The sequence below is a fragment of the Dipteris shenzhenensis genome, chromosome 16, assembly GCF_047967505.1.
Source record: "Dipteris shenzhenensis isolate YYH24624 ecotype China chromosome 16, Dip_SZ_1.0, whole genome shotgun sequence".
NCBI lineage: Eukaryota > Viridiplantae > Streptophyta > Polypodiopsida > Gleicheniales > Dipteridaceae > Dipteris > Dipteris shenzhenensis.
In genome coordinates, this window is record NC_141611.1 from 10,300,008 (window position 1) to 10,324,668 (window position 24,661).

Here is a 24,661-nt window from a genome sequence, read left to right on the forward strand (position 1 = left end):
CTACTGGTACTTGTTGCTCTCTGCACTACTGCTTGCATCTTGGTCATTGTGTTGCTTCCTGCTTACCTGCTGGTGTCAAGGCAGTCCAAACAAATGCCTAATGCAACATTGTTGGGCTACTTAAGGCAGCTTACACAGCCAAATGACAAGTCCCTCCCCTTGATCAAAATTACTCATACCTACACATACCTCTACGTCAACCCTTTCCCTCCACCCCTAGCCTCTCCTTCAAGGCCCCCTCCCATCACATTGCCTCTCTTCATAAATAAAGATCCCTTCTCAGCCCTCTACCAAAAAGCAATACCCTCCAGAGGGTGAAATATGCACCCAAATGAAGGGGCCTTGTTGATAGCCACTCCTGCTAGCACAAGAAGATAGTTCTTGTCAAAAATGAAATCTAACATTGGGCTTTCTGTATCCATTCAAGGTCAGGGTTCTTTATCCTCCTTCAGGACTTGATTTGCCTTAATAGTCCTACTGTCCTTCTACCAATACTCTTGTGTGGTGTGATCTGCCTTCTTCATGTATTGTCACTGAATTCATTGTATGGCCTGGCTGAGTATACTTATGGCACCATGTCCACTTTGGTAGAGAGCTTTGCCTAGCCCATCTACCGACCTTGGGGACTTCTTGCTCACCTTCACGCTAGCCTATCAACAGCCCCTTATGCCCATCTCTGGCTGAGTATACTTATGGCACCATGTCCACTTTGATAGAGAGCTTTGCCTACCCATCTACCAACCTTGGGGACTTCTTGTTCACCTTCACGCCAGCCTATCAACAGCCCCTTATGCCCATCTCTACTGGGCCACAAAGGCTCCTAACCTTCATACTCAATGCCATAACTTTAGTTTTTGTCAACCACATCTCGCTTTTCAACCTTTGATCCATTATATTTTGTTTTTTTGCAATTCTTAATAACTCTGAATGGTGGGCTAGATAATCTAGCCTCCTACAACCTCCAGTGATGTTTGATCCTCAGATGCTTGATGGTTGAATTTCTCAATAGAACAGCATGCGAAAGTCCCATTATTTAGGAATAGTGACACATGTAGGGCATTGCAAATTATTGAAGGATATTCCCTTTAAACTTACTTTCTTAACTCCTTATGATGGAAAGTGCCATTGATTTTAATATGCTCTACCCCCCTCAAAATTCCTACCTTCTGTTGCAAAAGTTTGACATTAAGTGTAGAATACCATACATAAAATACAAGTTAATGATCCTAAGAAAGAACAAAGTTACATATTACCTAATGGCTTTTGTGTTGTCGTAGAAGTTGTCATATTGCTAGTATCTATGATAAAATAATACAATAAAAGTTGAGCAAGAGTAATCAAGAGGCAAATCAAAAGATCATGAAAACTGTAAGCTTAGTAAGTGAACATCACCTGCAGCATGAGACGGATTCAAAAACCAATTAGATCCTTGTAATTCTTATCCACAATTGTTGCTTTGCTTGGATGACCAACGCTCCTAACTTGATGACTAGAATTCATGTCATTGGCCTTCATAACATGCAACTTTGATTTCGTATGCTCTATCTTTGGAACAATATCCACTTTATTTTCAACAAGCACCTTATGTAGGTCTTAGACAAAGCAGTGTAAGCTCTCATAGTTTTAGCAACTAGATGAAGTGACTCATTGTTCTCACTTTCGAAGGTAGTGGCATGTAGCATCACTTCATATATTTGATTTTTGCTCTTAACCACCACGTCATCTAATGAAGACTTAGCATCATGACTCCCTTGTCCATGGCTCATGTGCATCATGTGAGGCAATGTGTTGATGTGTCAGTGTGTCATTGTATAAAATGTCATGACCCTCTTGTCCATAGATCACACTCCTCACAGAATCTAAAAACAATGCTTTACCATCTTTTATCTTTGGACATGAGTTCAAACCTATCACAGTGAGCATTATCTCTTAACTTTTCCTTAGCCATATAAATTTATTTAAGCCATAGATGGTGTGGTAAGATGATTCAAAAGACGATTCTTGAAAACATTCTCAATGACACTCAAAGTCATCCACCATTGCAGTGACAAGTAGCAGTTGAGCAGTAGACTATCCAGTTGGCCAAAAGGAGTCCTTTAAAAGGTCCCTGTAGGCCCGTAGGGAGCATGGGAGCATAAATAATTTAATTTAGCCCTCTATAGGCTGCCAAAATAGGTGCTTAGGAGTGCACACAAGGGTACTAGAGGGAGCAGTGAAGGGAAATAGCAAGCTGTAGAGAATCCATCCATTAAACCACCCTTAGATGTGCTTCTAGGCACAAGAAAATAGGGCACTCTAGTCCTATAAAATGCCCCCATTGGGGGGCATAATCTAGTCCTCTGCAAGCTACCAAAATAGGTCTTAGGAGGGCACACAAGGGCACTAGAGAGAGTAGTGAAGGGCATGTGTAAGGTGTAGAGAATCCATCCACTGGACCAGCCCTTAGGTGCAGAGAATCCATCCATTGGACCATCCATCTGTAACCGTGATGCCTCCCTCGAACCTCAATGCTCATGAAATGCCCGAGAGGGGAAGTGATCCATCCATTGGACCAGCCCTTAGGTGCAGAGAATCCATCCATTGGACTAGCCCTTAGATGCAGAGAATCCATCCATTGGACCATCCATACAGACTAGCCCTTAGATGCAGAGAATCAATCTGTAAGGTGCAGAGAATCCATCCATTGGACCTATCCTCCTCATATGGAAGCTCATAGATGGGGAGATGACATCTAATCCCAACATCATTGCATGCTACATATGAAGAAGTAAATCATAGGCTTCCTTCAAAATTACGCATATAGCCTTATGCTAACGCGAAGCCCTTGTTGAGATATCGAGCTCCACTCGCGATATGCCAGGGTGACTGTTGTGCATTTATGTCACCGACTTGTTAGCTGGAGATGCGGTTGGTACACCGCCCACGAATAATAGCTAGATGACAGCTATCCTTATCTACACTAGTTCGTGGCTCAGCTAGTATGCCACCTAGTTAGTTTAGTTTGGTTTTGAGACCCACATATAGGGTTCTTCTATTTCTTTGTACTGGAGTTCTTTTGGTTTTCACAACTAAGAAGAGGAAAACTATTTTCAGCCTCCACCTTTGTGTGTATTCCCCCATTTGTGCATGTGAGAAAGCCGCAAGTGAGACTCCTTCCCTCTCTCCCACTATCTTCACATGGTATCAGAGCCTTGTTCGTGGTAAGGAGCTCAAGAAAGCAAGCCAAGTTCGTGGTCTCCTGGTAAGAGGACCAGTGTTGCTTTCCTATTTCGAGTTTGGGAGCAAATCTCTGCAGGTAGCACAGCTAGAAGTGCAAGAGTGCACTGTCTCAGATTGAGACGCCCTTCGTGGTGTGGCAAGAGCACAGTATATGCTGCGGGTGTAGGTGAAGCCCTCAGTGACGTTATTTTTTTGATTCGAGGTCATTTCGGGGCCCGTTTTGGAGAAGGAAGTTCTTCGCAGGCACTCAGAAAAAGGCCCTGTTTTTTGCTGTGCGACCACTGCGCACGGCTAGTCGGTGGAAAGGTGCCGTAGAAATTGCATCGTATGCCTGTGTGCAGAGATATTGGGAGTTGCAGATTCATGCCTATTGCCTGTTGATGCAAAATCATCACTAGAAAGTGACTGTGTGGTGAAATACCACTTTCGTCAGTTTTGCAGATTTGCCCGTGTGAGGCAAAAGCTGTGTTTTTTTGCAGTGACAAAATATTTTGCAGTGTTCTGTAATGGCATCTGATTCTCTTTCACAGATTTTCACTGAAAAGCTTGACAAGAACAACTTCCAGGCATGGAAGTTTAGAATGACGAATTTCTTGATGGGAAAAGGCTATTGGGAATTCATTACAGGAAATGAAGAACAACCTGTTCTTCCTAATGTTTCCAGTCAACAGGAAATGCAGGCATTTAAAGGATGGCATGAGAGAGCCAGGAAAGTTATGTACTGGCTGTCTATCAGTATTTCGGACTCCATGATTGTGCATATTCAGGATGCAAATACGCCAAAGGAGGCATGGGATACTTTAGCAAAAATGTACAGCACAAATACGCAAGCCAGGAAAATGCAACTCAAACAGGAGTTGCACAATGTGCAGAGAGAAAATTTGAGCATAAATGACTACCACATGAAAGTGAAGAAAATTGCAGATGCACTTGCTTCCATTGGGTCGCCAGTGGATGATGACGATTTGGTTTCTGTGACCTTGAATGGTCTAGGAAAGGATTATGCACAATTCCGGACATCCATTGCCGTCCGTGAAAAATTTCCAGATTTTGAGGAGTTGATTGCTCTTCTAATTTCTGAAGAGCAAAGAAATGGGGGTGCATCTTCTTCAGCAGGAACTTCAAAAGAAACTGTCTTCTACTCAAATGCTGGCAGAGGTAGAGGTAGAGGTAGAGGAGGCCGATTTGCAGGCCGTGGTAGAAATCAGAATATGCAGCAAACGCAAGAAAACCAGTCCTATGCAGGAGGACGTGGTAACTCTAGAGGCAGGGGGAGCCAAAGAGACCGTGGTGGATGGCAGAGAGGCCAAAATGCAAATAGCAATATTGAATGCTACTATTGTGGCAAAATGGGTCATATGGCTAAGGACTGCTATAAAAAGCAGAATGACATTATGAATGGAAAATTGCAGCAAGGCAAATTATGCATCCTCTAGTAGACAGGGTGATGACAGAAATGAGCATTTGTTTATGGTGCAGCATATGACGAATTCTGTAACAAGTGCAGAAGAAAGCAATGATGTGTGGTATGTTGACTCGGGTGCATCAAACCACATGACAGGTCACACTGAATGGATGCAGGATGCAAGAAAAATGGAAAAACCAGGATTTGTGGAGACTGGTGATGATACTGCACATCCTATTATGTAGATTGGCAAAATTCCTTTGTCTATGCAGGATGGGAAAAAGAAATACTTGTTTGATGTATTTCATGTCCCGAACATCACCAAGAACCTGGTTTCTGTTGGTCAAATGGTTGAGCAGGGCTTGCAGGTTAGATTTAATCCAGACATGCCTGAATTGAGTGTAGCAATGTTTGCACATGGGACCGGTGTAGTTGCAGATATTGATATCTGACACAAACGCATTGGTCATGTTAATATACAGCGACTTAAATCAATGCAAGCCCAAAATATTGTTGCAGGATTGCCAAAATTCAAGGTTGCAGAAATGCATAAGGTTTGTGAAGCCTGTCAATTTGGGAAACAGGCAAGAAAACCTTTTCCTAGGCATGTTCAAGAGAGTAAAAAGCCATTGGAATTAATCCACTCTGATGTGTGGACTACAAAAGCTGCATCTATTGGAGGCTGTCACTATTTTGTCACATTTATTGATGACTTCAGCATAAAACTGTGGGGGTATTTTATGAAAAAGAAAAGTGAAGTGTTTGGGCACTTCAAAGCTTTCAAAGCTATGGTTGAAAAAGAAACAGGCCTGCAAATAAAATGCCTAAGGTCAGATGGAGGGGGAGAGTACCTCTCAAATGAGTTTGCAAGGTTCTTGCACGAGCATGGTATAAAGCAGCAATATTCATGCAGTCATACCCCACAGCAAAATGGAATTGCAGAAAGAAAAAATAGGCATATTGGAGAGGTATCTCGGGCTATGCTAAATGAAAAAGATCTACCAGATTATTATTGGCCTGAAGCAGTTGCTACAGCAGTCTATATAATGAACAGGACTCCCACTGCAGCAATACATGGCATGACGCCAGAGGAAAGAGAAGGTAGATCAGCCCATGTTTGATGTGAATGCAAGTCACTCTTATGTGGATGGTGAATCCAGTGGCTCAGAACAGAGCATTGATAATGAGTTGGGTATTCCTTCTGTTGTTACACCTGGAGTAAGGAAGACCAGGGATGTTTTGAGAGCACTTGGAAGTGAGCCTATTTTGCGCAGGTCTACCAGGGTTAGGTATCCTGTGGATAGGCTGAAATATGATGGATTTACAGCCATTCAGTATGCCTATATGGTCAAAGTGATATAGGAACCAGAACCCATTTCTTTTGAGAGAGCCATGGGAAATGAAAAATGGGAGAAAGCCATGGATGAAGAAATGGATGCCTTGGATGCTAATGCTACATGGGAATTAGTGCCTTTACCTAAAGGCAAGAATGCAATTGGCTGTAAGTGGGTTTATAAGATCAAGCATAATGCAGATGGTTCTGTGAATAGATACAAGGCAAGATTAGTTGTCAAGGGGTATGCACAGACATATGGCATTGATTATGAAGAAACTTTCAGCCCGGTTGCAAGGATGGCAACCGTAAGAGCAGCCATTGCTATGGCTGCATCAAAGGGATGGTCTTTACATCAGATGGATGTAAAGAATGCCTTCTTGCATGGTGATTTGCAAGAAGAGGTCTTTATGGAGCAGCCAGCAGGTTATGTTCTTGCTATTCATCCTGAGGTTGTTTGCAGGTTGAAGAAAGCCTTGTATGGCTTGAAGCAAGCATCTAGAGCATGGTCTGACAAGATAGGACAGTATCTTGTCACTATTGGCTTTTAGATTTCCAAGGCAGATTTCTCACTCTATGTGAGAAAAACAGAGAAAGGGATTATGCTGCTGGTCATTTATGTTGATGATTTGATCATCACAGGTGATAGTGATGAAGATATCCTTCATGTGAAAATGCTATTGAGGCAGAAGTTTGAGATGAAGGATTTGGGAGAGCTGCGTTATTTCTTGGGCATTGAGGTGATTAGATCACCAAGTGGGATATAGCTCTTGCAGAGGCAGTATGGATTGGACATGCTGTCCAAATATGGGATGACAGGCTGTAAGCCTATTTCAGTTCCTTTGGAGCAAAATGTGAAGCTGAGTGCAGATGCAGAGGTGAGCTTCTGGAAGACCCTACTATGTACAGATGCATAGTAGGAAGTTTGATTTACATGACTATTACCAGGCCAGATTTGAGCTATGCTGTTGGGTTGGTAAGTCAGTTTATGCAGGCTCCAAGGAAACCGCATTTGGATGCGGCTAGACACATACTCAGGTATATGAAGTCCACATTGCAGTATGGACTATTTTATGAGGCTGGGGTTCAGATACAGTTGCATGGATACACTGATGCTGATTGGGCTGGTAGCATTTCTGATAGACGATCTACCAGTGGATATGTGTTCTCTTTTGGGAGTGCTGCAGTCACTTGGAGCAGCAAGAAACAGCACAGAGGCTGAGTACAGGGATGCAGCAATGGCTGCATGTGAGGTAGCTTGGTTGCATAAGCTACTCTATGATATGCATCAGTCTACAGATGGGCCAGTTGTCATTTATTGTGACAACATGAGCAACATACACTTGGTAAAGAACCCAATCTTCCATGCTAGAACAAAGCACATTGAGGTGCATTATCACTATGTGCGGGAGAAGGTTTTCTAGGTCTTATTGATCTAGTTTATGTCAGCATAGAGGATCAGGTAGCTGACATATTCACGAAAGCATTGGGCATAGAGAAGCTGCGCAAGTTCAGAGACCTGCTTGGTGTGCAGGAATTGGGATTGAGCTCGAGGGGGAGTGTTGAGATATCGAGCTCCACTCGCGATATGCCAGGGTGACTGTTGTGCATTTATGTCACCGACTTGTTAGCTGGAGATGCGGTTGGTACACCGCCCCCGAATAATAGCTAGATGACAGCTATCCTTATCTACACTAATTCGTGGCTCAGTTAGTATGCCACCTAGTTAGTTGAGTTTGGTTTTGAGACCCACATATAGGGTTCTTCTATTTCTTTGTACTGGAGTTCTTTTGGTTTTCACAACTAAGAAGAGGAAAACTGTTTTCAGCCTCCACCTTTGTGTGTATTCCCCCATTTGTGCATGTGAGAAAGCCGCAAGTGAGACTCCTTCCCTCTCTCCCACTATCTTCACAGCCCTTAGATTTTATTTAAAGAAAGCGGGTGTGTAAGAGCTTGAGAAAAAATGGAGACATAAGGGAAGGGAGCCATAGTAAATTGCTGAAAATATCTGTATAAGCTACGATGGGCATGTTTTATTATGCTCACAAGGATCATGTACAAGGGGTTTTCTTGAGGTTTATGCATGCAGGTGACATCCTCCCCCTTCTTCAGAGTGAATCTCCTGAGAAGCAATTGGAGATAGAATCCCCATGCCCAAGTTATGTCACTTATCCAAATTCTCGAAACTTCAATATTCCCATTGTAGACTGATTGGTCCACTAGTCAATCTCTCCAAAAATGATTTTTGAGAGTTGATCTCTAAGTTTTCTCTCTTGCTCGATGCATCTAGCTACAAACTAATCAATTGAGTAGTAATATGATAACACCCAAAGTCTAGATATTTGATATGATCTTGACTTTTTTACCTTTAATTTTCTCGAGAGTTTCTATATTCTGAGCAAAACCATCTGAGCATCTGAGCAAATTGAATAGTGAATGTATATTTTTGTCTCAAAGTTCATAAAATGAACCATACATAGGGACCCCTTTTGTGAATAAAAGGGTCTTTGGGCTCTTTTGTTTACATTGCCCATATTGGGCAATTAAAAAAAAGAGGCCCAAAGACCCCTTTCTTCGAAGAAACGGCTATTTGGGGCTATTTTTTCCATGGACCATGTGAAAAAAAGGCCCAAAAACCCTTTTTGTTGAAGAAAGGGGTATTTGGGTCTACATGTGCCCAAAGACACCTTTCTTCAATGAAAGGGGTTTTTGGGCTGCTCTTTCTCACATGAAAGCAACCCCCTTTCATTGCCCCTTTCTTCAATGAAAGGGGGTTGCTTTCATGTGAGAAAGAGCAGCCCAAAAACCCCTCGCCCCTTTCTTCAATGAAAGGTGGTTGCTTTCATGTGAGAAAGAGCAGCCCAAAAACCCCTTTCATTGAAGAAAGGGGTCTTTGGGCCTCTTTTTTCCACATGGCCCATCTGAAAAAAAGAGGCCCAAAGGGGTAAAAGATGCCCAAAGACCCCTTTCTTCCATGAAAGGGGTTTTTGGGCTGTCCTTTCCACATGAAAGCAGTTCAAAAACCCCTTTCTTCAACGAAACGGGTTTTTGGGCTGCTCTTTTTTAGAAGAAAGCTTTCTCTTTTTCCCATGAAAGCAGTCTAAATACCCCTTTCTTCAACGAAAGGGGTTTTTGGTCTACTCTTTTTCATATGAAAGTAGCCCAAAACCCCCTTTTATTGAAGAAAGCGGTCTACCAATCCTTTTCATATGAAAGCAGTCCAAAATCTCTTTCGTTGAAGAAAGGGGTTTGGGAGACCCCTTTCTTCAACGAAAGAGTTCTTTGGGCTACTTATTTCTATAAATGAGCAGCCCTTTTCATTGAAGAAAGGGGTTTTTTGACTGCTTCTTTTTTTGGCTGCTTTCATGTGGAAAATGACAACCCAAAATCCCTTTTCATCGAAGAAAGGGGTCTACAATGGGCATCTTTGTGGGGTGGTTTTGTGACTAAAGGGGTATACAATTATGCAACAACATTGTCTATCTAAAGATAATATTCACCATGATCAGAGAAATTTTGCTCGGCAGACCAAAAGCTTAGAGAAAAGACACACCCTTATTAAGCCTAGGCTTATTTGTTTTCAAATTTCCATACATAAATATCATAAGAAATTATTTTCTATGTGAACACTTATATATATGAGCAGATGGTGTGTTGCCTAAGGCATATTGAGAGATATAAGGATTGTGGCACATTAGGAGATATTCATATCTTGTGTCTTGTTGGATTCACTCCAGGTTGTTGGATTCACTCCAGGTTGGGTGTGGAAACAACCCTTGTGGGAATTCTTGTGGACAACACATCAAATTGGTTCGGCTTCACCTTCTCAAAATTGCCATCATATTGAGCATCCTCATGGCAAATTTTGGGGGGTGCAACTCAGCAAGTACAGGAAATAATGAAGATGTGGTTTTGCTAGCATTCAAGAGGGGCATCACCCATGATCCTTTGGGGGTGTTAGGAGGTTGGAATGTTGGCAACAAATCTGTGTTTTGCAATTGGAAGGGAAGTGAAGTGTGTGGTTATGCAAGTAGCCCAGGTGAGTAAGCTAAACTTGACATCTAGCAATTTGGAAGGTTGGATCACACCAACTTGAGGTAGACTCTCACATCTCTCCTCTTTGGATTTGTCTCACAATCGTCTTTCTAGATCCGTTCCTCATGAATTTGGATTCTTACAAAATCTCCACATTTTGTATCTCTGCAACAATCATCTTGTGGGTGGCATTCCCACCACTCTTGGCAATTGCACCGCCCTCACGGATGTCTGAATCCATACAAACAACTTCACTGGTCACATCCCATCTGAATTTGGGATACTTGCGAATTTTCGGATTTTGGCCATAGCTCATAACAACCTTACCAGTTCCATTTCCAAAAGCTTATCCAACTACACGAACCTCGTTGCTCTTGACCTTGCTAGCAACCAACTAACCGGGGTAATCCCATTGGAGTTTGGAATGCTCACCAACCGTCAGATTCTGTATCTTTGGGGAAATCAGCTCACTGGCCTCATCCCCTCCAACTTGGGCAATTGCACCACCCTCATAAACCTTGAGCTTATTAGAAACCAACTAAGCGGGGTGATCCCATCGGCATTTGGAATGATCACCAACCTTCAGACTATGTCTCTCTCAGGAAACCAGCTCACAGGTCTCATCCCCTCCAGCTTAGGCAACTGCACCACCCTCACATACCTTCATCTTTATAGCAACCAACTAACCGGGGTGATCCCATAGGAGTTTGGAATGCTCACCAAAATTCAAATTCTGTATCTTTGGGGAAACCAGCTCACGGGCCTCATCCCCTCCAACTTAGGCACTACACCATCCTCACAAGGCTTGAGCTTAATACCAACCAACTAACCGGGGTGATCCCATCCGAATTTGGAATGCTCACCAACCTTTATACTCTGTATCTCGAGGAAAACGAGCTCATGAGCCTCATCCCCTCCAACTTAGGGAACTATACTATCCTCACACACCTTCAGCTTGATAGCAACTAACTAACCGGGGTGATCCCCATGGAATTTGGAATGCTCACAAACCTTGAGACTCGTATCTTGAGAAAACCAGCTCACGGGTCTCATCCCCCCGAGCCTTGGGAATTGCAGCGCTCTCATAGTGCTAGATTTTTCTTCAAACGAGCTGATGGGATCGATACCCTCGGAATTCGAGATGCTCCATCGCCTTGCAATTTGCTATTTGGGCACTAACAACATCATGGGTGGCCTAAATTGATTCTTAATTACAACCACATTAGATGGAGCAAGCCATTGGGGTAGATGGTTGTAGAAAGGCTCCATAAAGCAAGCAGCAACAAGAAGACTTAAAGTTGAATGTAGAACATCGAGACATTTTAGATGTAAATCTTTATGCTTTATTGTGTTTGTGAAATGATGTAGTGTCACTGCCACATGAGTGATATCTATAAGCAACATGCTTGGGACACATTGATGTGTAAACATGAGGATGTAATTTCATCTTAACCTTAAAATCAAGATATTTTGTAAATTTTCAAACCTTGAAAATAACCTCTCTTAGATTTTAAACAGGGTTTTTAAACTTCAATCCATATGAAATACATTAATGGATGGTTTTTTTCTAGCATTAGCGTCCATCTAAAGGAGAGTACCTTTAAAATGTGTGCAAGTAAAAGAGAGTACGTTTCAAATGTTACTTAGAATATCATGCGAGACAACATTTCTAAAAGGCTAGTGTGTAAACCCATCGCTTACCACATGGAAATGATATATTCTGCTTAGCCATGTTTACACATCAATGTATCCCAAGAATGTTGCTTATAGATATCACTCATGTGGCAGTTACACTACATCATTTTACAAGCACAATAAAGAATAAAGATTTACTTCTAGCCTTGAATCTCTCCTTACATCTAAAATGTCTCAATATTCTACATTCAACTTTAAGTCCTCTTGCTGGCTCTTACTTTATGGATATTTCCTACAACCATCTACCTCAATGGCTTGCTCCATCTAATGTGGTTGTAATTAAGAATCAATTTATGGCCCTGGCCACATTAGTGTTGATAAACCTTACTCTTCATTGCAAGGCTATTTGTGATTGTTACTTTTCTTTTGAGTCTCAAGTTTTGTCTTAAGATTGACCTTGTGTTCCATCAATATTTCTTGCCCATTTCTAGCTATTTGTTTGGCCAAGTATCATGAACTCAATGGCAATATCCATCAAAACATTCCCTTTCTAGAAATATAAAGACAATACTCCATGTTTCAAAATTTGTGTTTAAACATATGGGCAAATACCAATTGACTTCATGCAATCTAGTACCACCAAATCCCCATAAACTTTGAACTTAAGTGAAAAATTATAGCTCTAGTGTTAAAGGAAAAGCTAATATAGCCTCCAATATGGTCTAATATGTCTTGGGTGGCGCCTTGATTTGAAGTTAAAAGTTGGAAATCATTTCAAAATGACGCAACTACATTATTGGATTATGACACAAACAAGAACCCAGATCAAAGTGGTAGTGTCTAAAGAAATGAGGCATGCATAGTGTCACTGACAACATGTAAGAAGCAGACAAAATAAGATTTATGTAGGGTTTCATAAATTCTTACTCATGAATTAGCCTTTTATGGACTTAAGTTTTAACAAACAAGAATCCACGTTAAATTGGTAGTGTTCATTACCCATAAATTAGCCCTTTGTGGACTTAAGGGTCCTCCCTCTTTTCCTGGCAGCGATGGGACTTGGATGCTAGTTTTCAATTTAGTAGTGACTTGAGTGCATAGGGCAAAATCTTGGGCAAATTGAGTGCCCACCATGCTCCACAATATACAGCTAAACACTCTATTTCTCTTCTTTAGTACACATTGTGAGGACTTAAGAAGACTAGAAGAGGAGGGGATAAGGTATGTGAACACAACCACACAATGTAAGATCAGAATAACCTTGACCCACCCTTAAGTAGGCATTGACCTTTAGCAAATCCACAAATTGTGCTAGTGCTTGTGAGTCACATGGGGAATACCTTTGAAAAATGTGCAACTAAAGGAGAGTACCTTTGAAATGTGTTCAATTAAGTGGAATACCTTTGAACTATATGGAACTAAGGGGACTATTTATGTGAATTATATGTAAGGTAGCATTTCTAAAAAGCTAGCATGTGTGCCCCTAGACTTGGCACATCGAAAGGATATACTTCCCTTTATAAAGTTGTATTTCTAAAAAGACTACCTTAATTTGCTTAGCAAAAGCACAAGATAGATGAGCAAGGTGAGGATGAGCTGTGCTGAGCATTGTAGCTTGATTTCTAGTGCACCTACTGGTACAGTTTTGCATGCTCAAGCACTCCCATAAGGAAGAGGGGGTTGATGGATCATTAAAGCAAAGGAGGTGTGAGGTTGATTGCCTTGGATTTCGCGACAGAGCTCCAATGAGTTCCAATCTTGTCAAAGTGGGGGAGGTGGTTTGTCATCCCGGTGGGTAAGAGCACTAGTAGATCAGTAAATTTTTTGAGACATGCAGTTGCTTTGGAGGAGGGGGAGGGTCAGAGGCCGACATTCGATTGGTAGGAGGTAGAAAATGGAGACTTGCCAAAGAAAGACTTGGCCTCTTATGTAGACATTGTGTCTCAGAAACTTAGGAGTGGATTTTTGCCACTTTCTAGGGAGGTGGTTTGGGATGTTTGTGTGCTAATGTGGCCAAGAGAGAGGCAAAACCATCCAAGAGAGAGATGCATGAGAATGGTGTCGACCACACTAATACATGTTATCTACACTTTGACGTGATTAAGATACAAGTTGAGAGGCTCGCTAACGGGTGCGTTTACTTAATTTGCACCAAGCAAGTTCTAGAGCTGGGTGAGTTGCGAGAATGTTTTGTATTTGAGTGCGAGTTTCCCTGAGAAGTCTATGAGGCTAGGTTCATGGGGAAATGATTTTTCCTGATGCGTTTTTGAAGATATTAGGAGTAATATTCTCAATAAACCTTTTTTATTCATGGGTGCGATGGTCTTGTTGATTCCTTTGAGTCCTTTGTCCAAGGTGGATGAGTTCTTGTACAAAGATTTCCCAGGATGGGTTGATTTCCTAGGGTTCTTGCTTGGATGGGCACAACACTGGATCTAGTGGCAAATTTTCTTGGAAGAATTTTGGTGGTTCCTCCCTTGGCAACGAGGAAGCCATTTGGTTCCAAAAGGGCAGCTCAAGATCTGCCTAATGTGCAAATCTCATCAAAGTCTAGGAGTGAAAATCATATGGAGAATGATGGAAGTGACAAATGGAAGGTGGCGGGAAGAAACATAAAAACTTGAGGGAAGGCAAGAGAAGGTGGCCGAACTAGTGGTTGTTCATATTAATGAAGATGCATCCCAAGAGGAGATGCCGGATGCTAGTGGTAAGAAAAGACCTTGCAAGACAATCAGGCATCCAAGAAACCACTAAAAGATGGTGGCCAAAATCATCCACCTGATAAGGAAATGTAAAAAAGGATAAAAAATCTAGCAAGAAGTGCAGGGGGAAAGGAGAACAAGTTTAACTTCTTGCATGATACTTACAATGCCCTCACACAATAGGTGAGATAAGGGGTGGGTGCAAGGAGTGCCATTAGTTCCTTGGAATATGAGAGGGTTTTGTGATAAAGTTAAACAAAAAGGGTGTATTGCAGCTATTAGGAGGTGGGGGATGGATATTGTCCTACTACAGGAACAGAAGTGTGGTCAAGATGATGGTGTGTGATTGCCTTCAAGAAGTTGTGCTTAAGAGTTTATGTTAATTCTCCGTTAAGGGGAAGGGGTGGAGTTGCTCTCATCTTGAGGAAAATTCAAGGAGGGAGGGAGGTGTTTAGAGCCTTGAATGGGCAGTTTCTGGATGTGACAGTGTCGGCTTCGAGGTTTGGTGATAATGTGGTGTGTGTTTATACCTCCACCAATGAGCCTTTTGTTAGAGCAGTGTGCTAGAGAGACTTGAATCAGCATTTAGTAGGTCCTAGGTGGATCTTGGTAGGGGATTGGAATATGACGTTGATAAAAGATTATCTAGTAATAGGGTGACAGGGGCAAAGTTAGAGGCTTGGGAAGAGCTTTGTCTTGATAAGGGCCTGATAGATGCTGTAGAGCTAGGCTAAGAGGGCTTGAATGGCTTTTCAAGAAAAAATAGAAGGAGGGGTACTCATTTTAGGGCTAGTAGAATTGATAGTTTCTTTTTCTCAAAAGAAGGCCAGTGGCTTTTAGCTCCAATGGAGGGCAAAGTTGTTGTTGGATGCAGGCCTCTCATATCACATTCCAATGGGATGGTACTTTTTGACTACAAGTTAGATGAACAAATCATTTGATGTGCCTTTTAAGCTTGATTGAAAATGTATTCTCTTTGGGCTTTTGTGATGAAATGGAAAAAGTACGGAGGGGAGAAGTTGATACCAATTTTGACCTAGGGGCGATGCAAAGAGGAAAAGAAGAGGATAAATGAGAAGTTGATGACTTATAGGTCTTAGTTGAGGGAAGCCGTCAATGCAAGTATTGAGGATCCTATAGTTTCCACCTTGCTAGTAGAAGCAAAAGAAGCTCTCGAAGTAGAGAAGCTTGAACGAGCTGAACGCTTCAGATTTGCCTTCTCTGGTTATCAAAGGGAGATTATTCGTTGAGGTTTTTCTTTCAAGCGGTCAAGCACAAACAATCAGTGGAAGCTATAGACAGTGTGGAGGATACTCATGACAAAATATGAAGAGAGGAGAGGAGAAGACTGGAGATGAGGAGAGAGGGCACAGCTACAGAGCACACCACAAATGACTAACTGTACACTAGATTTAGTTGAAAATGTAGAATATATACAAACCCATTTAGGGTTAGGGCTAGGGCATCTAACCCTTTCCTTTATAGCACTCTATTGGGTTAGTGCTATGCACATATGATCACATGATGGTGCTATGCACATATGATCACATGATGTTGAGCGTGATCTCTCAAAACCTTCCCTCAAGATTAAAATCATGTAGGCCTTCCCTCAAGATGATGATTCTAGGGAATTGAAGAAGGACTGAACATTACATTCCATCACACCCCTTTAATGGGAATGTCCTTCCTCTATGTCAAACTAAGAGCTTGTCGTGTTTCTCAAAAAGCTCTTTACCGAGTGGTTTGGTAAGGATGTCTGCAACATTCTCTTTGCTATCACAATGCTGGAGTGTGATGTCACGAAGTAACACTCTTTCTTTGATGAAGTGCCCCATGACATCAATGTGCTTTGTCCTGGAGTGATATACTGGATTCTTGGCCAATGCTTGAGCCAATTGATAATTATAGCATATTGTTGTTCGCTTTGACTCATCAAAGTAATATGTTTCTGACAATAGTCTTGTGATCCATATAGCTTCACATGCACTTGTAGTGAGTGCCCTATATTCTACTTCAGTTGAAGACAAAGAAACAATTGGTTGTTTGTTTGACAACCATGATATAGCATTGACCAAGGAAAAATGCATATCTCTGTGTGGATCTTCTGGTCTCATGATCTCCGACATAGTCAACTGTCACAATATCCATGCAACAGTGGATGATTTCCTCTGTATTCTATCCCAAACTGTCTTGTACCTCTGATGTATCTCAAGACTCTTTTGGCTGCATTTCAGTGCTTCTATCTTCTGTGTATTTAAGGTTTTCCACTCTGATTCCTCATCAAAGATTACATCTCTGGAGATAATGACCTTGTGATTGATGGGATCACACAACTTGTATGCTTTGCTTTCTTCACTATAGCCATCCTGGGGTGCATTATCCCTATGAACAATTTCACTGGTACGAAAGGATTGGTGAAAGATGTAATCTACGTTCCGAAGCTCAACAACAAGAACTTCTTATCAGTAGGTCAAATGACGAAACACAACTACTGAGTCATCTTCAATGGAGATGAATGCACTATCAGAGACAAATCCAGAAGATTTCAGCTAGTAGGAAAAGATGTCAAGGAAGGACGCTTGTACAAAATGCTAGCTATAGTATCAGATATGCATGCCATGTCAGCTCAACCTCAACAGATGCCAATATCTACAAAATGGCACAAGAGATATGGTCATGTTAATTTCAAGAGCTTGCTAGATCTCAGGAATCTGAATATGGCAATCGAGATTCCTAAGCTACAATTTCTAGGAAAAGTTTGCGAAGCATGCTGCTTTAGCAAAAAAAAGTGAACCAACTTCGGCAGAAGTACCTCTCGAGCCCAAGGTATTCTTGATTTGATACATATAGATGTTCGGGGTTATGCCCAGACCCGCAGCATGAATGGTTCACTTTACTACTTGACTTTCATCGACAACTACAGCAGATCTACTTTCTGAAAGAGTAATCTGAAGTGTTTTCTACATTTAAAGAATTCAAAGCCATGGTAGAAAACCAGACAGGCAGAAAGATCAAAGTCATGAGATCAAATAGAGAATGTGAATACATGTCTTCAGCATTCATGAACTTTTGTAGAAGTCATGGATGGTGGCTTGTGAAAATACTCCTCAGCAAAATGCAAGAGTTGAAAGGAAGAATGGTACTTTAGTAGACAATGCTTAGTGAGAAGCATCTTCCGAATCAGTATTGGGCAGAAGCAATAGCCATTGTAAAATATTTGCTTAATCAGCTTCCAATGAACCGATATAGGATATGATACCTTATGAAGCATTCACTGGACACAAGCCACACATTGGGCATCTCCGCATATTTGGTTGCATAGCATATGCCCACATACATGATGATCATCGTAGGAAATTGGATGCGAAGCCTTGGGTGCTAACTCAATATGTAATATGTTACTACCCTCATCCAAAATCTAGGGTATGGGGGGACAAGGTCCATATATAATGTGACGGATTTTGCTTTAAAATTCAAATATGCAAGGGAAAAATATGAAAATTTCATGTCCCCCCTCAGACAAAATATAAGGTATATACCTTGAAAAATATGCATGATTTTAAGATTTGTACATATTTTTCATAATATGTGAGGCAAGGGGGGGGGGGTCTTTTGGATGAGGGGGGGGTTAAACAAAAAATACACTAAAATATGAAAACCCACGTCCTTTTAAATTAATGTAGCTTTTTCATGTGTTGCCCAAATTTAAAGGTATAAAGACATATTTGAAGCTCTTTTAGTGTAGAACACAACCATGTTAATTTGAATAATTTCTACTCATGGAATATTGTTAAATTCATCTCATACTCAAGATTTTGATAGGTTTGTCTCTTGAACTGGATTCGGTGTATTATCTGCTGTGTAGATGACATTCTTTTGACCTTCTAATGGTTTTAACTCTGTGAACCATTCCTGATGATTTGTCATGTGAGATGATGCATCACTGTCGATGTACCAAGAATCTTGATCTTCTTGCTTGACTTGATAGCTGAAATCCTCTTTTGGATTGCAATCAGTGTCTAGATACACTCTATTAGTCTTTTGCATTTCCTCATTTGCAAGAAACATATTCCCATATTCATTTGCAAAATGACTGTGACTAGAATATCCACCACGATGATTTCCTCTTCCACAAAAATTCCCTTGATTGCTACTGGATTGACCGCCTTGGTTGTACTCCTTCTTGCGGCAATCTCTTTCATAGTGTCCAAACTTATGACAGTAGTTGTAGTGAATGTTTGACATGTTGGTGGATGCATTCCCTCATCCTTGGAATCTTCCTAGATTGGAATGATTTCCTCTTTGCTGATTCTGATGTTGTTGAGGATGATGTTGATGTTGATGATGACCACTTCTTTGGAATGATCTACCTGTACCTCTACCTTTGCCTCTGCTTCTGTTTGAAGCTGTGAATGCTTGATCATTAGAATGACCTTTGCGTGCATGAATGGCCCGAGTCCTGAGTTCTTCACTAAGTAAGACTGACTGAAGTTCTTCTAGTGTCAGAATTTGCCATTGGATGATAGTACTCTGGACTAGATTCTCGTATCCCTCTCCTAGTCCATTCATGATGACTTGAACCATTTCTGCTTGATTCATAGTCTCTCTTGCCGCTGCGAGTTGATTGTTATAGTCTTTGATCCTGCGTAGTACGTAAGCATGATAGATTTCACTGCTGTTGTGGAAACTCTAGTTGATTCGGTTTCTCAGTGTGAGAATCATGGATGTGTTCTTGGACTCATAGAGAGTTGTGAACACATCCCACGCTTCTTTTGATGTCTTGATGACGGTGTTGAGTTGTCCTAGCATGACATCTTGCACATTCTGCTTGATTAGATGATATGCATACTTATCTTTCTTATCCCATTCTGCATGTGCTCGGGGGCAATGGCAAGATTTGCTACAGGTGCAAAAACTGCTGGTGTAGCTGGAGATCTCGCTACTGGTGCTATGACAACATGTGGAGTAGAGCTACTGCTGGCTGGATTGTCCGATGGTCTAGGTGTAGATCCATACTCCCATTTGTCCTGAAGTACAAGAATGGTCTCCATTTGGTATTTCCATGTGCCGTAATTGGAGTTGTCTAGCTTAGTAGATGACTCCAGATTGAGGTTGCTAGTCATAGACATGGTACAAGAAATGTACTCAAAGTGTCGTGAAGATCACTGTCTGAATCAATTGTAAAACACTGACTATGGCAAGTGAAATCTGAACTGTTGATGAAGGTAGAACTGTAATATATAATCCAATCTAAATTACAAGGCTTGTGGAAAATGATACTAGGAATAGCCAAGAGGCTTTACAAGGCTGAAATGATGTGCACAATGCCGTGAAATAGGCTTTACAATGATGGCATGTGTGTGTGAAATGAAATCATGTGCTATTTGCCCATTGATCAATTAGCAATGCCTCTAAACACTTTGAAGTCTACTCACTGAATTGATGAATCGTCAGGTTTCAGGTAATGTGATGATGTGAATCTGTATGTGAGTGTAGGGTTCGAGTAGGTACCTAGTCAAGGAATTTCGAGCATGGCTTAGATTGGCAACTTGGGGAAATTCAAAGCGTCCCCTCTATGGCGATCTAGTCTACTGTGATCTAGATCTATACCAATTGTCGATCGATGAAAGAACAAGAAATAATTTCTTTTCTTTGGTTCTTTTTATGTGCTAGGTCAGATGCGTCGATGTAGAGGCTGATGTGCGTGTAGGAAGTGGTTCATCACAGTGAGGCTCAAAACTGAGTGATACTTGCACCAAAATGTGTGCATGATGTGACGAGCATGTAGATCATGAAAAATCGATCGTTTCACCTTTTTGTAGCACCCTCAAATTTCTCTTAGATCAAGAGAGACTGCTTGATCTAGGTGAAGGGGCAAAAAAGAGTGAAAATGCACAATGATGATGTGGCATTGTGAGTCACATGCAACGTGATGATGTGGCATTGTGCTTAGTAAGAGGTGTGCTAGTGGAGCACTATGGTGATGTGGTAATCAGGTGCACATAAAGTGCGTGTGGAGCACTATGTGTGCTTGCAGAGGGTCAATGTTGATGGGACATTTAAGGTGGACAATCCACGTGGTAGTTTGATTGGTCAAAGGATTATGTGGCACTTTGACTGGTCAATATTGACTAAGATGATGATGTGGCAGATGATGTGGACTTGCTGATGTGTTTGTTGAGGTGTCAGGGTGATGTGGCTTTGCTTACATGGCTTGTGACATGGCACCTAGGAATAAGAATGCCATGTGGCATAATCTTGGCCACTGACTAAACCCAGGGTCAGATACACCTAATCAAAGTGAGTTCTGATCTACCACATGTTGACTTCTAAGCCAATCCTTCTTGTGGTGACCTTGGGATAAGGCTCATGCCACGTGTCATAGCGTGGCACACCGGAATCTAGGATAGATTCTTTAGAATGTTTAAACGATTCCATCGATGAATGTTCATTGGAGAGCCGTTTGTTGGAGGCGTAGCTAGTTGGCAGCTGGCTCGTAGATGGAATCGAGAAGCTGCGTGGGAGAAGTTGACGTCGTCCACCATGAGGCTAGCGTAGTCGTTGAGCATTGCGGGTTGTTTGCAGAGTCAAGGACTGCTGTCTGGGTAGTCGTTCGAGCTTGGCATTGTGGCAGGCTAGAGGCTCTATGGAGCAAGTGCTTGTTAGTGCTACTCGAGTCAACTGGAACAGAGGAAGCAGGCCATAGGTGGTTTGGAGTGATGGCGGTCCGTCAGTGGCTGGGAGCCTTAGAGTCGTGTGCTTGGCTATATGTTGAGCTGTGGGCGCTGCTGCATGCTGAGAGCTCTGTGGGTGCTGCGCCTCAGGAGCCGTTTTGCTGCATCGGGTAGCCGCTTGGAGGTCGCAGGTTGTCAAGGTAGCTGTTTATCCATCGGTGGACGTCTGTGCATGCACGTCTGAGGAGCTGTGTAGGTGCATTGGAAGCTAGTGTGGTCAGCCAATCATGGGCATCTTGAAGATGGCGCAACTGATCAACAGGAGGTTGCGTCCGGTGCAGAGAGCTTGGCCCGATTGGAGAGGCGAAGCCGTTAAGTAGATGATCGTTGTTGGCAGCTCACGGCCAAATCAAGGGTTGGACCTCAAAGACTAGCTGCCTTCAGAGCTTGTAGAGGGCCGTGGAGGAGCTGCCTTGTAGTTGTAGCTGGTTGAGAGGTCGCAGGGGTCCTTGTAGCCGAGTTGCTGAAGGTTAGGCCGAGTTGTAGAGTACCTTGCCTATGCTACTATGTCGCTTCATGATAGCTAGCCTTTGTAGTTAGAGTCCTCATGGTCGTTGAAGGCGTTGTAGCTGTGAGGGCCTTAGTTGGAGAGTTGCTCAGTCTACTGAGTATTTGAAGGCACTGATATTTGTTTCTCTCTCACTCTATGAAGGAAATGGTAGGCACTATGGTGATGAATGCACTATGGACTCTCTCAACTCATGGGATCTCAGAAATCTCACAACTCATAGAGGAGCATTTCCTCTCATAGGAGACCTTCAAAATTCTCTCTCAAACAAATGGACTCCTATATCTCCCTCTCACAAACAATGAATCTCTCATAATATGAAGAACAAGAACTTTCAATAAAATCTCCCAAAGAAAACACTCAAGCAATGAATTCACAATGAACTGAATTATGGAAAGAATAGATAGAATTCTTTCAAATGCAAATTCTCTCAGCAGAAGTGAATCCTCACTAAGAACACTCAAGAACTCTCGATCTCTCACACTCTCTCAAGAATCACAATGCCTTAGTGGAAGGCAAGGGAGCTCTGATATCATGACAAAATATGAAGAGGGGAGAGGAGAAGAGTGGAGATGAGGAGAGAGGGCACAGCTAGAGAGCACGCCACAAAAGACTAAATGTACATTAGATTTAGTTGAAAATGTAGAATATATACAAACCCATCTAGGGTTAGGATTAGGGCATCTAGCCCTTTCCTTTATAGCACTATATTGGGTTAGTGCTATGCACAAATGATCACATGATGTTGAGCATGATCTCTCAACAAGTTAGGGAAATTTTTGTCATAGAATTTTGGGATGTGGCAGACATGTTTAAGAAGGAATTATCTAATGTAGTGGGTGGTTCAAGTGAAGTCTCCCAGGAATGGGCACTATGCCCGAATGAGGTGTTCAAGGACATCCGGCCACAAGTGTCACCCAGGGAAGCTTTGGACTTACTATAGGAGGATAAAGTCCCCAGGCTAGATGGCTTTACTTTAGAACCTTTGTTGCCTTCTAGAACCTTATTAAATGAGACTTTGTGGCAATGGCCACTTGGGCGATGCTGACTAGCCAATTAACAAAATATGTAAATCTGGGTCTCGTCAAGATTTTTCCCAAGAGACATAATTGGATAAAGGTGAGAGATTGAAGGCCTATAACTATGCTAAACACTTTAGATAAAATCGTAGATAAAGCTTTGGCTTGCAGGATCAGAGACATCTACATGAAAGTGGTTGAAACTTGATAGGCATCATAATAGATTTATCATGGGGCATGCCATTTATGAGAACATTTTGAAAGTCTCTTCTATGCTAGATTATTCACATCCATAGATCAGAGGTGTGTCTTGTTAGGCTTTGACTATGATCATGCCTATGATAGGGTACAATGGGATTTTATGCTAGCGGTGTTGAATAAGCTTGGATTTGGAGAAGCCTTTTGTCGCATGGTGCATGCTTTGTTCCAAAATGCCTCATTAGTAATATGCTTGAATTAATGTGATGTAGGGTAATTCTCACTTCGGAGATCAATGAGGCAAGGGTGCCCCCTAGTGCCTCTCATGTTTACAGTGTGTACCATCTTGTTGCAAAGGGTTGCAAGAGGGAAGGATTTAGGGGATAGTGCTCCCATCAAGAGACCAATTTTATTCACAGCTATTCATGGATGGCTATAGCTTGTTGAAAATGAAACAGGGAGAAAAGTGAAGAAAATCAGATCGGATGGTGGTATCAAGAGATAGCATCCAAAATTTGTGTGGAGTTATTCAAAAGTTTTGCTTAGCATCCAGCTCAATTTGTCCTTGTCTCCATGCAGATTGCTATTTCTCCATTGCTCATATTCTATTTCCCACTCCTTGTTGGTTCTCCTATTTGCCAACTCTATTTTGGTATTGCTCATGGACTATTTCTCTAGTCCTCCCCTATTTTCCATGCCTTGCTGTTACCAACATGCCTGCTATTACCAACATGCCTACTATTACCAACATTGTCCCTCTTCTATCTTCTTCTTCCTCCAAGGTGGTTGTATTGCATTACACACATATTATAATGATATTATAGTGCCATGTGTTGTGCCTAGGCTTCGCGCTCTCCAGCGGTTCTTGAGAGGTCTCAAAGTCAACATGACCCAACCTATACTTAGGTGTTTCCTACCGATCCCATTTGGATGTCAATATTTTATAGAAGAGTTCTCTCATTTTTATCAAAGAGTTCTCTCCTTTTGCCTCATTTACTTGTTAGCATCATTATTCCATTTATTCTTGATTTGATTCAAGGGCTTGCATGGTAGGAAAATATTCCTTTTGAAGTGGAGCTTTGTTGGTGGGCTAGTATTCATTTCAAAGTAGAGGTACCCTACTTATGTATGGCCTCTTTTGGGATGCAAACAACCAATTGTAGAGCCCAATTTTGATATAAAAATATCAATATTATGTTGCCAAATTTTCTAATAAAACAAACATGTTTCTCTTTTCTCATATACTCTTGCCAAAATCAGCTTGGATTGTTACAATGCAGGTTTTGTTGTAGACTGTGATTTTGTAGTAGAGTATGGGGTGATAAATTTTGAAGTCAAGAACAAATGGTTTGGGACACTACTTGGGTGCTAATGGATTTCTAATATACCCCTTTAATTCACATGAGAGCTGAGTCTATGCAATCATGCTCATGCTCTAAAAGTGCTAAGAGGTGCCCCAAAATTGCATTCTGGCCATAGTTGCGTTTGGGATGCTAAGGGATTTCTAATATACCCCTTAAACACAATTGATAGTCTAGTTTTTTATATAATAAATAGATCATTAAAAAACTCTTAAATCCTCAAGTATGAGTGTCTTTTGAGATCATGAGAATGTAGTAAAAGTGCCCAGTGCTCAAATAATGGTTAAAAAGTGCATTCCAACACTACAAGGCATAGGCCATTTTCCGACGGAAATACCGACGCTTTTTACATTAAATTTTTTTTTTCACGGGCGCAAACGTCGCTATAAGTGTCGCTAAAAGTGTCAGAAAAGGAGCGTCGCTATATAGCGACACTAGCAAATGTCGCTATATAGCGACACTAAAAACGTCGCTATATAGTGACACTGTTAATCGTCGCTATATAGCGACAC